This window comes from Emys orbicularis, chromosome 17 (genome assembly GCF_028017835.1).
Source record: "Emys orbicularis isolate rEmyOrb1 chromosome 17, rEmyOrb1.hap1, whole genome shotgun sequence".
NCBI classification, from domain to species: Eukaryota; Metazoa; Chordata; order Testudines; family Emydidae; genus Emys; species Emys orbicularis.
Window position 1 is genome coordinate 10,464,079 of NC_088699.1, and position 12,410 is coordinate 10,476,488.

Here is a 12,410-nt window from a genome sequence, read left to right on the forward strand (position 1 = left end):
TATCCCCATTTTACAGATGGGGAAACTGAGGCACAAAACTGGATGCAACTTGAACAAGGAGCCACAACACTGCCAGAGCTCAGATATCGTGATTCCCAGCCCAGTGCTCTATCCGCTAGACCAAATGTCACTTAGCCTCAATCCTCCTCTGAAATTAGATGACGCTGTCTTGTTCAAAACATGCTGCCATCTTCATTGGATCAAACTTTGGAGGCTGATTAGGCTGTAGGAGAGGGAAGAGGAATAGCCATGTAGCCACATAGGAGGCCTTCTGGTCTAGTAGATAAGGCAATTTTAGGCATTCAGGACTCTTGGGATACAGGAGACCTGGGTCCTATTCCCACCTTTGCAACTGGCCTCCTGGGTGACCTTAGGTGAGTCATTCAACCTTGGTGCCTCAGTTTGTCCATCTGTAAAACGGGGCTAACTATACTGACCTTCTCTGTAAAGGGCTTGGAGATCTACTGATGAAAAGCCCTATACAACAGTATTATTCATATTGAGGTTCAATCTGCTGCAATATTTTTTGTAAGTGCTGTAGACATTAAAACTTTTTTTTTTAAACCTGTTTGTTTGATGACGTTCCAGCCTGCACGTATCTATGTTGTAAATGTCTTATTTCCCCCCACATGTCTGATGCTGTTGATAGAGTTTCTCTTTGACCACACTGAAGGTCGTGTCGTCTGTGCCTAGGGATAAACGCATTTATCCACCATACCCGTGAGGTTAGGGCTGCTTTCCTGCTTGGATTCGCTTCCGTTGCTGATACGCTGGCCCCAGCATTGGTTTGTATTTAGTCTTGTAACGTTGCTTTTGGAAACAGCTGCAGTGTCTGGCGTCTTGTTTTGTTTTCTGGAGAATGTTGAAATCCTTTGTTGCTTTCTTGGCTTTAGCGCTCAGAGATATGGCATCGTAGTCAAGTTCTCACTGTCAGTTTATGATGGACTATATTAAAATGATATGGAAAACCTAAATGTGTTGCTTCCTGCAACATGTTGTATCAGTACTAGAGATACTGGGAGCAAACAAGAATGGAAGGCAGTGTGGGCTAGAGATTAGAGCAGGGATCTGCGAGACGAGATCTGGGTTCTCTTCCAGGGTGTCCTTGGGCATGTCACTTACAATCTCTATCTGCCCCTCACTTTCTTTATTTGTGATCAGCAAGGCACTTGGTGTGCTACTGTACTGTACTACGTATTTAATTGGGATACCACTGTGACAGCAAGGAATGAACTTAGATCCTTCAAACAAACAAACAAACAAACAAAAACCCCTACCGCTTGAGTTGAAGAAAAATCTCCATTGCGCTGTTAGCAGTATCCTCCTGCTCCCGAACCATAGACTTCTACCACTTGAGCTAAAAGAGAATCCCCATTCACTGGTAGCAGTATAAGGCCTATTGCACAGTTGAGCAATTCTGATTCCATCCACTAGAGGCCAGTGGTGGTACATATTAACCCATTCATTCCAATACTTGCCCACCTTCTTAAAGGCCTTTTTGAATGCCTCTGATGTAATGCCCAGGTCTGCACAAAACACAATTGTGGGCACGTGTCTGCAAGGCGCGTTGAAGTCAAGGGAGAAAGACGTCCAAAGCTCTGACCTAGAGTCTGATTCCAGGTGGAATGAAGCACAGGTATATAGAGCTCTTTGTGAATCACTGAAAGTTACTTAGGTACTTTTGAAAGCCGCACCCTACCTGTTTTAAAATCCTACATGCTATCTACCTTCCTCACTTCAATTTGGCTTGGACCATAAAAATGAACTAGTCAGTTTCACTTTCAGATTCCCACACACTAGGTCGATAGGACAATGTTTGGGTTAAGAAAAGCATGTCACTGATTTCTTTGTTTAGTATACAAAGGTGATTGTATTTATATAAACTCATACACACACGTACACTTATGAACAAAACCCACTATTTTGCCTTAAACTTCCTGGCTCTGTCTCTTTAAACCCCAAATCTGGACTATGTGGCAGCTTTACACTTGCCCTGAATGGTAGTCCTCACTTTCACTACAACGTCAATGGCCACCCTACAACGCTCATCGTACGGCAGTGTCATCTGGAAATACACTGGGTCGTTTTGTGACGTGAAAGTTAAAGCCATGGGCTCCATGCTGGTTTTCAAACACTGGCCATCCTTTGAGCTTCTTTCCCCACCTAGTCACTCCCAATCCAACCACACCCCGTAAGCAAGCTTGCTGTGCTTGAGATGCGGTATTGATATATCACGAGGCACTGGTCTCAGACCCAGGAGCCTGCTCTACCATTAACTTGCTGTCTGACCTTGGCCAAATCACAATCTCTCTGTCCCTCACTTTCCCCATCTGTGACGAGGGGTGGGAGGATAATGGTAATTAGCTGCTTTGTACAATACTTGGAGAGTTACGGTGAAGTGTGTTGTTCTACCACCTTGCTCACATTTAACAGGAGGAGGCAAAGCACGCTGGCTATTATATAAAAATAGGAATAATGATACTGATCCCCTTTGTAAACCACCTTGAGATCTCCTGATGTGATGCACTGTACAGGAGCCAGGTGTCATTAGTACGTGAATCCCAGACAAAGGGTGTGTCGGTGTATTGGGGGGGAGAGCACAACATCAGTGATTTCGAGGCTGGCTCGTTCAGTCTGCTGCGTGCAACTTTACTCTCCTGTAACGTTCCTCAGCTGTTCAAGTGCTTAAGACACATGAACAAAGCTCAGAGAAAAGCAACAGGCCCCACGTCTCCGGACATCCGGGCGGTGGGCAAAGGAGGATGGTGTGGGCCCAGAACACCTGCGCCCAGCAAAGTCTCTGAATTAAAATAAAAAGATCCTGGTTCAAACGTAGCCAGCAATTCAGTCCCAGCATGAAGTCGTAGAATCATAGAAATGTAGGGCTGGAAGGGGTCACCCAATCCAGCCCCCCAGCACTGAGGCAGGACCGGGTAAATCCAGACTGTCCCTGAGACGTCATGGTCTACTCTAACCTGTTCTTAAAAACCTTCAGTAACAGGGACTGCACAATCTCCTTGGAAGCCCATTCCAGTGCTTACCTATTTTTAGCCCATTCGTACATGAGGCCGGACAAAAATCTGCTCCTAAATCATCTAGGTGCCTTTGAAAATACTGGTTTGTTTGTTTTGTTTTTAAAAGCCTTGTTTTTAAACCACTTAAGTTTATATTATTATAGGGGAAGCTGGTAGTGACCCCAGTAGATGGGTTGCCGAACACTTACCATTATAAAAGAATCTTGCAATATGTTTTTTTAAAAAGCTCTAGCATCTCCATTGTTTGCAGCCTATGAAATTCAGCGAGGGGGAAGCCTTTGGCTAGAGAAGTGCCTTTTCTTTGTCCCAAAAAATTCCATTTAGGTTTTGCTGAGAGAGAAACTCAGACAAATCACCATGTCTATTCTCTGACTGCATTCCTTGAGAGAATTTTGGCAAAAGCCAGAAAACAGGATGAATCTTTCATGAAATTTGGGCAGGGGGAGACCACCTTAAATATAGCTTTAATTCTGCCCCCTTGTGTATATGCATTATGGTCCAGTCGTTAATTACATTATCATATACTATTTTTTTTCCCAAAGGAACCCTGCTTCATTCAGTCACAGAATGGGTGCACAAGGGGGCAGAATTAAGGTGGCAAAGACAGCCTTAAATCTGGTGTTTTCTAGCTTTGGAATGCTCGACTTTGCAACCTAAATAATGTTCTTTGTGGGTATAATCGTTAATTACACTCTGTGTAGAGGCCCCAACCAGAGTACTGGCACTGAACGTACACCGAGTAAGAGACAGCCTCTCCCCTGGAGATTTCATAGTCTACAGAGACAGACAGAGGGTGAGAGGGGGAACAGACACACAGGGGCGTAAAGTGAGGCCGTGTCTACATGGTGCTTTAATCCACCTCAGAGGGGTATAAATTTTAGTTCACTAAATGTTCCCTAGTGTATGTCAATGTCGTTCCATAGGTGCACTGGGGAACTTTTAGTGCATGACAGCAGGGTCCGCACGGGCCAATTAGCGTGCAACATGCTAGTGTAGATTAAAACTTATACCTCACTGAAGCATGTATAGACAAGCGCTGACTTGCCCAAAGTCAAACCAGCCGATCAGTGGCAGGGCCAGGAAGTGACCCCCGATCTCCTGGCTCCCAGTCCAGTGCTCTTTCCACTAGATCGTGCTGCCTCTCCACAACGGTACAGACGTAGGATTTCCAGCCTCTCAGCCTCTCTTCATGCCGCTTGCAGCATAACTGCTAATGCCTGACTGTTACATCACACCTGTTGCTCTTGTATTCTCCTCTCCAGGCTTAAATAATGTGGTTACCCATCTCCATGGGGGCGTTCTCAATGGCTGCTTCCCTTCACTCCTTAAAGCAGCAGTCCGTTTCCCATGGCGCATTATTTCCAAATCGCCTCGATCTTTAATGATCTTCTAATTTTTTTTTTTTCCCCACTGCTTATACTGAATCTATTGAAATTCAGTTCTCTTTCCAGGAATAAGTTGGTTAGAATTTCCACCAAGTGGCTTGAAATATATATATATATATATTTTTATTTCCCATAAAACCTTTCAGTTGAAGCCTTTGGAAATGCTTAATAACGTATTTGCTTTTTTTCGCGGGTGTTTCCACTGGTAAAGAATTTATTTTGTTGACTCTAATAGAGAGAGAGAGACAAGTAATATGTTTTGAAGATTTGACTCAACTGGGCTTCATGCCGAGGCTGGCTATATGTCTGTGTTTCAAACCTCTCTCTCTCTCTCTCTCTCTCTCTCTCTCTGCAGGAAAATCTATTGTGACAAGTAGGCTCATAAAGCAGGCTTTTTCCAGCTCTTTATTTGCTGCCTACTGAAATGGTGCTTTTGCCATTACTGTACTCAAACAAAGCTCTTGTTCTAGCTGGGAAACGAATATAAGAAGGATAACCTTAGCGGCTTTCATCCTGAAAGATCCCAGGTTTGAGCATTGGCCTGCTAAACCCCGGGTTGTGAGTTCAATCCTTGAGGGGGGCCATTTAGGGAACTGGGGTAAAAATCTGTCTGGGGATTGGTCCTGCTTTGAGCAGGGGATTGGACTAGATGATCTCCTGAGGTCCTTTCCAACCCTGGTATTCTGTGATTCTAAAACACTTTAGAAACTGGAATTGTTTTTCCTGCCACTGAAATGCAGCTGCTTCTAGGATGAACCGTGGCTTCTGTTTAATATCCCGCAGCAGTGCCACGCAGCTCTTGAGCAGAGAAAATGAAGAATTGGTCCAACTGAAACCGATGGAGTATTCAGTAATTACCCCAGCTGAAACTGGCCAGGATGCTGGGGTAAATAAATGCCTCTTCTTGAAAGAAAAATGCTGTGGATTTTAGACAACAGCAAGTGACCAGAACCCCAGGTCTAGGTATTGTCTCAAGCACCCCCAACGCTGCTGCGTACTGTGATAGCCCTCCACCCTGGCATGATGTATGGGGGGGGGCTGTCCCCTACTGAATCACCAAGCCCATTTCTTGCAGCACCTCAGCGATCTTCGGAGGCCTCCGATCCGAGCACTAACCTGCTTGTAACTTGCCTATTGTGAGTGGAGTTTCTACGGCATGGCTCTTAAAAGCAACTTGTCACAGCTGCGGGAAACAAGACGAGTAACTTTGTTGTACGCTGTGTTAAGAGTCAGTCTTAGTGATACAAACATATGTGCGGGGTGCCTGGCACCCTACTGGCACCAGGCCTGTTTATAGGGCTACCGACAGTGCTAAGTAATTATCTAAGTAAGGCCCTGATCCAGACCCTTGCAACCCGACCTGAAGCCAGTGGGACCTGACGACAAACGTTGGGTGGAGTCGGTATAAAAACAACCCAACCTGCTCTGTCTCGGGCCAGGTCGTCTCAGATCCCCTCCTCCGGCCCATGGGATCGGCGCGGTGTCAGCTGTGTGCCCTGTTCCTGCCGGTGCCTTGCTGTGCTGTGCCCGCTGCGGAGGGAGGGTGCCGACAAGCTGCAGGGCCTTTCGCTCCGCAGCGCGGGCGGGACACAGCAAGGTGGTGGCGGCTGGCAGGAACGGGGCACGCGGTCGCCACCGCACCGAGCCAACTGGCAGGAGGTGGCCGAAGGAGGATTGTGGGCACGGGGCAGCAGGAGGCCCCCATGGGGCCGAGCCCCAAATCTGAGGCAACGGCACTGACTCAGGTTTGGGGGGAGTGCCTGCCCTTTGGTGCATGGTGCTGGGCCAGTGTGGGGAGCGGCCGGCAGGGTGGGGTGGGGGAACAGGCTGTGGGAAGATGAAAGGGGCAGCGGGGGAATTACCCTGGCGGCTCCATGGAGGAAACAAAGAAAATGGAGTCCAGGTCGGTGGTTAGACCTTGCAGCTGGCCCTGGATCTGAACCCGACAGGACCTGACTACAAGTGTCGGGTTTGGGTCAGGTATGAAAACTACATGACACACATGGGGTCGGGTCTGGTTCGGACTGGCTGTGGTCTGGACAGGTTTGGGTCCGGCTTTAAAAATAGGTCCTAGCAAACTTCTAATGCTGTGATGGCTTCCAGTGATTTCAGTGGCGCTCCTCACGTGGGTGAAGTGAAGCATGTGAGTGTTTGCAGGAGCAGGGCCTTCGTCACATCCGTTCCCCAGCTCCAGGGAAAAGAGATGTTAGATTGTCCAGAAATGTTCATTTCTAGCAAATACGGTTTCATACCTTCCCTTTAAAGGGTGCAAACCGTGGGCCAGATGCCCTCTCTGGGGCCATGAAACCCCCCTGCAGAAGTAGGCCGGCAGCACTCCGACGCCAATCAGTAGATTTCTTGGTGTGGAAATCCTGAAGCCCGCTGTCGTCAAGGGATCAGGGTGGGGTTAGCTGCTTGCCGGGGACGCGTTGTGCGAGGCCTCAGGAGCTATGAGGAATCTTGAATGATGGAGGTACTCCGGAGGCCTTCAATAGAAAACAAAGTGCCTGATGGCACAGAGGGGAGGGTGACCAGGAGAAATGTTCAGATTGAGGGATGTGTGTAAAGCACTCACAGGGCTAGACTGTGACGTCAGACTCCGAGGGGAGTAATTGCCAGTTCGAGGTATTGCAGGTCACCACCTTTACTTCCGTCAGCTCTTCTGTCTTGTGGCCGGGTCGCAGAAGGGACCGGGTGAGCTCTTTTCAGCTTTCACTCAGCGAGATACTGAAGCACATGCCTGACTTAGAGCATGTGGGTGGTCTGGTTGTCCTCAGTGGGCATCGTACTGGGTCACAGACTTGGCCCAAAGCAACACCTGCTGCCGTGGCGTCAGTCGGAATAGGCAATAATGCTGAGCGGGAGAGATCCGAATGCAGGAAGAAAAGAGGAAGGGATTAAAAGGGGGCAAGAAAACAGCATATACAATGGTGCAGAGGGCTAAAAATCCAGACTTCTGTTTCCGGGAGACGAAGCGGCAGATTAGCTATATCTGACTTCCCCTAATGTCGGCCCTGATCCTGCAAACAGTTAGTCGTGCCAGCGAGACCGCTCGTGCACTCACATGTGAACGTGAATGCAGAGTCCAGCCCTTAGAAGTCAAGGAACGTCTAAGCTTAGCAGTTTTAAAGGTCCGTCAAATAGCGCCTCCTTGGTCAGTTTCACTCTTAGTAGTCTGGATCTTGTGCACTAGCACGGGCTGGAATGGTTACCTTGTTTGCAATTTTTTTCAGAGTTGTTTTGTTGTTGGATTTAAAAGCAAAATCCAGGGCTGGTTTAGTAAACGCTTCTTTAAAACCATACTTTAGACCTATGTTTAGTGTTCACTTACCTCTGAAGAACCTGGCCACTGCGGGAAGTAGGCTATAGAGCTAGACAGAGGGTTAGATAGTGGGGTGGATTAGAGCGATGATGTATAATAATAATACAGGGCATTCACACACACATTTCATCCAGGGGTCTAAACTCCCTGTTCAGAGGTGAGGGCTAATATTCCTGTTACGGAGCATCTGTGTAATATTTTTCACCCCTGGATTACAAAGTGCTGTACTCAAGCAGGAAAGTTATGAGCATCCTCATTATCTACTATCTGGTGAAACTGATGCATAAAGAATTTAGGTGACTTGCCCAAGGGCGAACCGCAAAGTCAGTGGCAGAGGTGGAAGGGGAACCCAGGTCTCCTGACTTCTAGTCCTGGGCTCTATTTACTGAACCATGCTGCCCCCTTGTAACAGGAAGTAACATTCCCATTTTGTGAGTGGGGAAACCAAGGCACAAGGACTGAGCGCCTCAGCTCCCCTTGATTTAGCCGTCGTTGTGGGTGCTCAGCCTTGGAATGATCTGCCTGCAGTGACCCTCTGAGTCAGTAGCAGTCACAGGAAGCCAAAGCTCTCATTGCCGGTGCCTGGTCCCTTTCTGCTGTCATCACCGCAGTCCATCAGCACTAACAAACGTTGCCGGGTTGAGGTTAAAGCATTGTCCCTGTTTTACAAAGGAGGCACCAAGAGATGAAGTGACTTGCTCAGGGTCACACAGGATATATCTGCAATGCACACGCTGACTCACTTTGAGCCCAAGCCCCCCCTTCCGTCCGCACGTACATCAATCTGACTCGACTCGGCCAGCACTCAGGACCAGGGTTCTAGGACCCTGCTGCGGAGGTGGGTCAGAGCCCAAGTCCTGCTGTGACTGGTCCAAGCCCTGTCATTTTGCAGGGTGGACCCAGCTGAAGCCCCAGACCCGAGTCAGGAAGTCTGCCTAGTATGGGCTTGGAAACACCCAGTCCACCATCCTGGGTCCCACAGACCTGGGTTTATAATGCAATGTAGACATACCCCCAGGGCACCTGTCGTCGTGCCAGGAATCAAACCCAAATCTCCTGCTGCTCAGTCGGATGCTGTAAACCAGGGGTTCAAAAACTTTTTTTTGCTGGGCTCCCCCTTTGAAAATATTTCAGGCTGCGATGACCCCTGTGATAGCAAATGACTGTACATATTCATAGGGGCATACTCCTGGTATTTCCACCCTTACTTCTGCACTGCTGCTGGCGGCGGCGCTGCCTTCAGAGCTGGGCAGCTGGAGAGCGGCGGCGGCTGCTGGCCGGGAGCCCAGCTCTGAAGGCAGCGCCACTGCCAGCCCCATTAAGAACTCCAGCTTTGCCTCCCCATAGTGATTGTGATACCTACACTTCTCCCTCTCTTCACGGCAGTATTTTTTGTGATCTCGCACCACCCCCACACAATAGCCTTGCAACCCCCTTTTGGGTCAGGACCCCCAGTTTGAGAAATGCTGGTCTAACTGCAAGATCATCCCTCCCTGCTAGCCACCCTTGTCTCCTGCTAGAGCCTACAGCCTGTATCTGCTATGCCAATACGTCAGCTGGATTCAGAGTAGTTCGCTAGGTTAAACAGGTCCCTGTCGGGGGGAAAGGGGCTAATGTTTCTGGTAACAAGCCTAACTTAGTTTGCTCAGATCTTCTGTGCATGGGTGTCGGTGCGGGGTTTAGGTGTGAAAAGCCTGATTTCAAGCTGCCTCTCCTGAGCAGACAGCATGACAGAGGCCCGAATAATTCCCCTATCTAGAAATGTTCTCCAATTTCTAGCATTTTAAAAAAAACCAACCACACTATTTCATCGGATTACAGAGAAGAGATTTTCTTGGTTCCCTGCCCCTGGAGCTTCGGGGAATTATGTGGCGACGACGAATGATGTATTCCAGCTTCTGACATTTAGCGTCTGCTTTTCCTGCCCTGAAAGCACTTCCTATTAAGGTTCACAATCTCCCCAGAACATTTGTGAGGCTTTCTCTGCGTTTAAATCGCTGTTGTGAGTAGAAGCTGGTCTGTGCTGCAGGTGGCCGCCTGCAGCGATATGTAATTATTTTCTCAGACCTCTGACCTGAGGAGAGATTGCTGTGTGCTTTTAATACAGGTAATCAAAGGGGAATCAAAATGTTTCGCTGCATCTTATTGGTGGGTCAGTTCAGAGGGAAGTCAGACAGTTCTCTGGAACTACCCGATTATTAGAAGCGGACTGGGAGTCAGGAGATCTGGGCTGAGTTCTGAACTCTGTCACAGACTCTCTGTGGTATCATGGGCAAGTCACTTAGTTGCTCTGTGCCTCCGTTTCCACATTTGCAAAATGGGAATAACCACCCTTCCTTTCTCCCACCTCTGTCTATTTAGCTTGTACATTCTTTGGGGTCTTTTACAACGTGCGTGTGTGTGTACAGCGTCTAGGCCGATGGTGCCCCCGTCTTGGCTGGCACTTTTTGGTAGTGCTGCAATACGAGTAATTGAGAGAAAGAACTGAAGAAAGTCAAAGGCAAATAAAGGCTTCTGCAAGTAATGACCTGCTTTGCTGGACGTTTAGATCAGTGAAGTGCACTTGGTACTAAATCTGCCCCCTTTTAAATGCTCAGAGCCTAATTTCAGACACTACAACGTCAGCCCTGCATGATGTGGCTCGAATTTCCCATAAATGTGGCCACTGGTCTAACACGTGCTATAAGTCACACTGGGGTCTCAAGGGGGCATAATGGCGAGATGTTGGTTAATGACGTTATTGGTAACGCTTGGATTTATTACCAGCATTGGGGTTTATAAAAACATTGGCGGAGAAGATTGTACACTAGGAGTTGGCCTCCAGGGCTCTGTTTCCAGCTCTGTTATGCTTCATGTGTGTGCTTGAGGTAGCCACTGAGCCTCTCTGTGCCTCACTTTCCTTTTCTATAAAATGGGGATAACAACACTGCCAGACAGAGACAACCCACGCCTGCCAATAGTGGGGGGGCCAGAGTGAGGGCAGCCGGCTTCAGCAGTGTTACTGAGCATGCTTGTTTTCCACCCTCCCCCTATGTTTGCCGACACAGGCTTTGGCCCAGTATAATCTACTGCTGAAAAGCGCTGTCGGAGAGCTAGGTATTTTTAATTGTTATTTGCAGTGTTCCCTCTAATTTTTCCCACCCATGTGTGGAATGAATTTTGTCATGTGCACCCCTCCATATTGGTGCACATAACAAAATTCATGTGGTGGGGGAGAGTCTCTCCTCTCTTTTTTTAAACTCCCTGATTCATTCTGTTCTTCCCCCTTTTTTCTTGTCCACGTTGAGGTGTGTTGACACTTGCTCTGAGTCTTCTCTTCCTCTAATGCCCGGTCTCTTCCCTACAGTATTTAACATAATAGAAGGTGACTTGATTTCTCCATCTTCCCTGGCTCTTGCTCATCTCCTCCTAAAACCATGACCCAGCTTCTGTGGCTATCACTTTCAGAGCGGGGAGACTGAAGAATGCAGCTCAATACGTTTTATGATCCGATCTATCATTGTAAAGCTAACCAGGGGTTGAAATGAAAACCTTCGCTATCCTGTTTCCTAAGCGAGGGGTTGCTGGGAAACCAAAATGTAGCAATCTCCTTTATATTCAGTATCTAATACTAATTGTTTTTGGCTGTTACATCTCCTGGGGGAATCTTCAGAGCAGCAGGGCCTGCCTCTGGGGACCTTTTGTAAGGTAGTTTGTATTGTTTTGAGCGGTCATGCAAAAATATACCCCTATCATCATCCTGAAAGTCGGTTGCACTTACAGGACCCTTTTCATCTTCACAGCCACATCTGATCAAATACAATCAGCTGTGTTCTTTGGTTTTCCATTGCCATTGAAACTCTCTCTCCTTTTGAAGGAAATGCAATGGCAGAAAATTGGGGATATAAAAGATTCACTTAAAGATCCAGAGAGTTACTCATCTTTCTGCTGACAGTGGAATCCGCACTGGCACAACCTGGGTCCTGGTTGCCCCGGAGGGGCTTGCCCACAAAAGAAGATACAAGCCTACTATAGCTGACAGTCTAACAATGCCTGTGGATAGGTGGTGGTGGTGACTAGTTCTGTAGCGCCTAAGAGCCCTCATCATGGACCAGGTCCCTGTGGTGCTAAGCGCTGTATGAACACAGAGTAAAATGATGGTCCCTGCTCCAAAGAGCTTACAATCGGAATTTTCTTCAGGGTTTGAACCCAGGATCTCCTGCCTCAGTTGCTTGAGCTAAAGGACTGGGTCCATTTGCTTGAAGACTCTTAAATCACTTTATGTGGACCAGCCACTACAGGGGGACAGAGAACCAATGACAGAATGCGGATTACTGAACACATGGCTTCAAAAATGTTTGAGAGAGTCAGCTGGGCAAATCAAGGCTTATCTACCGGTAATTCATGCAGGGTGCTGCCCCCATGAAAACTCTAAGGAAATAGATCAAGAGTCCTTTCTCCCTTGCATTAATCCCCGATCCGTTTTAGGGACTTAATATCTCAGCAGCTTATGATCTTTAATGTATTTATCCTCACAAAACCCCAGTGAGGTTGAGCAGTGCTGTTATCCCCATTGCAGATGGGGAAGTGAGGCCCAGAGAAATGATGTGATTTGCCCAAGGTCACACAGCAAGTTTGTGGCAGAGCGGGGAATCGAACCTGTGTCTCGCTCCATATTTGTGGTTCTGA